Here is a 3,953-nt window from a genome sequence, read left to right as displayed (position 1 = left end):
TTTTTTTAAAGTTTTATGGATTTAAATGTTGGAAATTTGAAGGAAAGAGCAGTGGGTCATCTCATGGGTTTACGGATTGTAGTATGGGGAAATCATTTATTTGTTGATTATTTTACGAGGATGCTTATGATTGATTATATATATATTCCTGGCTTTATTGCTTAATTTGAAGGACTCTAGTCATTGGTGATCTTCGGTCCGTAATACTTTGTTTTCTATAAGTGTTGTCAGTTGGATTGATTGTATATGGTTCCCATATGTAGATTAGTTAGGAGGTTTAAACTATCTTACGATTTTAATCAACTGATCAATTTATAATCCAATTATGTAAATTACAGTTTGAGTATTTGTTAAGTTAATATTGATTTGAGACAAAAAGTCTATGTGCTCGAGTTTTTCTAAGATATATATGAGAGAAAGTTTTGGCTTCATATAACATGTTTAAATTTTGTATAACTCCTAATGATGAAACTACTAAAGCATTAGCGTTTCTTGATAAATGAAAGTTATAAGAATTACAATAAATTTATCAGAGATAGACGACCCGTTTAGACTTGGTTTAATTAATGTTTAAGTTATCACGTTATATGTAGAAGTATATAAACATTTTGTATGTGTTAAAACACATTAAAAGAGGTTAAAATTCAAATTTTCGATCCATTTATTCGAAAATTATGAATTCGTGTGTGTGTTTTTCTTTTTTTTCTTAACGGTCAACGAATCTTTCAAATGGGCTACTTGTTAAATTCATCAAATTAGGATACACTCGCCTTTCAATCTGGGAAAAAATCAATGAACATTTACTCAAAGGTACGACATTACGGTGAAATAAAACTCGTTCAGTTCAAGGATTTAACTAGTGAATGCTACCTACTCGTCTAGTCTCTCATAATCACCCAGTACCGTCGAAACTAAATGATGGGGATTATGAATCAAACTTATACAACATGGAATACTAAGTCTCTCCCTTGTCATTCGACCATCAGCTGATTGACAAGTGTATATGTGTGCATATATATACTTTATTTTAAGGGTGTACTTTGTTTGATATATTTTATAACTTGTATATAATTTAAATAAATAAATACGGAGCCTGATGTGTACAGTGTACGACCTTAAATATAGATCTACAAGTACTACAAAAATGGATTTTATAAATTTTATCGAATAATATTAGTCCATAGATCAAAGTTGGTCTCGAGATCTGTTCATTTTTAATAAAATACTAAATTATATTATTTTAATGATTACAAAAGTGCATTAAATATAATAAAGAAAAATACAGGTAATGAAGAGAGTGTGGTTAAAATAGAAACTGAAATAGAAAACGATTAGGTTTCATGCATGTGACAGATTTATGATTTATTTGCCAGTTGTTTCTGCGGGAATTCATGTGGTTTAATTAGTCTAACTATTTTGACTAACCTTTAAATCATTGTTCTTTGTTTAATTTTGATCACACAAATTGTATTAATTATGTAATTATATGATACAGAACTCCAGTTAGATATTAACTGTTTGTTGTATTTGCATCGTGTTGATCTCCAAACATTAATGTTCATTATACATCCGTTCAAAAAATATGTTCATTATAAATGTTTATTAGGTATTTATAAAGTCTTCATTTTACTCTTTTGACTAAATATAAAATTTAAAGAAACAAAAAATCCTAGCCGCTCATTCTTTGGCTATGCTAGAGTGAAAATTCATTAAGGTTGAGCAAAAGGTAACGTTAAAACCTACAAATCTTTACAAAACCTTTATCTCAACATGCCACGTAAACTTTCAAATCTCTTTCAAAACCTCTATTTTTCTCACAACATCATATCTCCACAATCCCTATCGAAATAGAGTGGGGGCTTTAAAGCTAGGGCGTTATGAACATGGTAGTAATGTTATAACTAGGAAATTTATTTTTAGTTTCCAGGTGATTTGCTATTTGAAATGATGGATTCTAAAAATTGTATAGATGTCAACTATTGTTTGGTGACATGGGAGTTTCAAAGGTTTTCCACCATATGAAATCACAGAACTAGATTGAATATTTTAAAATCTACCATTTGAAATGGCATATCTTGAATAATACTTGTTAGACACGTACATCATATATTTGATGTAACAACTTTTTTTATGGGATATGCCATTTAACTGGCATATCCTAAAATACTCAAACTAGTTTTGTCTTCGAAACTTTCATGCCACCAGACAATAGCTAACAAGTAACAACATCTGTATAATATCTATATAATTTTTATTAAGTAAGTAATGAGAAGAAGTCTCTGAAAGTGTGCTCCTGTCACTAGTTGTAATCATTCATATTTTGAAGCCACTCAGATTTACTTAAGACCATAAAACTCTTGCTTTTACTTTTAACACAATATATAGCCGCCTTTGCCTTTAATAAAAGAGTTTTATTAGACCATCCCATATTAACCAGATGCCAGCGACCAATTGTAAAAGAATTTGACCTGTAACCTCTCAGTGGCCGCTCAGCCATTTTGGGCCCAAAGCAGAATATTCTGGGCCTGTTTAAATTTCATTTTTGTTATATACTCATCCTTTAGCTGGGCTTGGACTAATGAACTATTAATCAGAAATCAAATTCTAAATTAGCATAAATTAATTTGACAATAAGTTAGTATCACCATTTGACAGAAATCCATAATAATGCTCCCATATATAAACCACTTCAAGTTGTGTCGACCTACTTATGTGGGACAAGTTTGAGCATCGATATCTCATTTATCTTAACTTTGTTTTTAGGCGTGGTTTGGTTCGTTACAAAGCTCTCACATAGTAGAACCAGGTCCGACCCAATTCTTTTAGAGGCCTAAAGTGCAATAGAAAATTGTGCCCCTTTTGTATTTGGTTTCGTTATTTTCCTGGCTTGCAAAAGATGTCATTAACTTTTTACCCTGTATGCTTGTGTATGTAAATGGAAAAATCAATTAGATTGTTAAACATTCAAAAGTGCTTAATTGACACCCAATGCGGTCTGTTATAATCAATGTTTTCAGACCCGGCCCGGACGTTGACCCGGACGCCTTACCAGGTCAAAGTCGGGCCAGTGTTTGACCCGGATGACGTCATAAATAATATAAATATATATATTTATATACCCTATTTATATTTATATATGTGTAAAAAGTAATAATAACCAACTTCCATGTCCCTTTCCAATATTTGTTTTAAATATATAGTATTTATGCATCATCCAAAGTAGCAACTTAGTTGGTCGTTTAGTGGGTGTTCAATATGCATGCATCTCGGCCGTATACCCGTGTTCGAGTACCAGCGTCTGCAACAACTTTAATTTAGCTAAAAAAGGATTAACTTGTTAAACCGGTGGTTCATCGGTTCCGGTTGATCCGCGAACCGCCAAACCCGGCCGGGTTTTTATAAAACCTATTAAATGATGCGAATCGGACCGGAATGCCTAGCGGTTCCGGTTGGACCGGTCAGACCGGTCCGGGTTACAAAACACTGGTCATAATAACAATTTCCATATGCAAGTGTAGCCTTCACAATAGTTGCATCTGTAATAATAACATTCTAAATGACAATTGAAATTGAAATGATTAAATGAACTATAAAAAGTTCAAAATGACATGAAAGCATTCTAAAATGAACGAGAATCCTAAGTTCCTGACTTTTGACTTAATTTTCATAAAAAAAAACTATCGTTTCATTTATTGGTATTCTTCACGCACAGGCCGAACAAGTTTATTACTTCATAGCCCAAAATCAAATGCTCATTTAGACAGTTACATATATATTTTTTTTTTGTAAAAAAATTAAGGCCCTAGAAAATAGGTGGCCCAAATCCCTAGCTTAGGACTTGGGTTGCCTCCTGGCCCTCCTTTGTTGGTCCGGGCCTGAGTAGAGCTTAAACTAAGAAATAACTATGACTTCTATACAAGTCATATAGATACACTTATTTATGTACAAAATTA

The sequence above is a fragment of the Bidens hawaiensis genome, unplaced genomic scaffold, assembly GCF_021521415.1.
Source record: "Bidens hawaiensis isolate Kalapana, Puna unplaced genomic scaffold, B.hawaiensis_p1.1 tig00028811_1, whole genome shotgun sequence".
In the NCBI taxonomy this organism is placed as follows: domain Eukaryota; kingdom Viridiplantae; phylum Streptophyta; class Magnoliopsida; order Asterales; family Asteraceae; genus Bidens; species Bidens hawaiensis.
The sequence above is the reverse complement of the archived record's forward strand: the minus strand, read 5'-3'. Positions refer to the sequence as shown.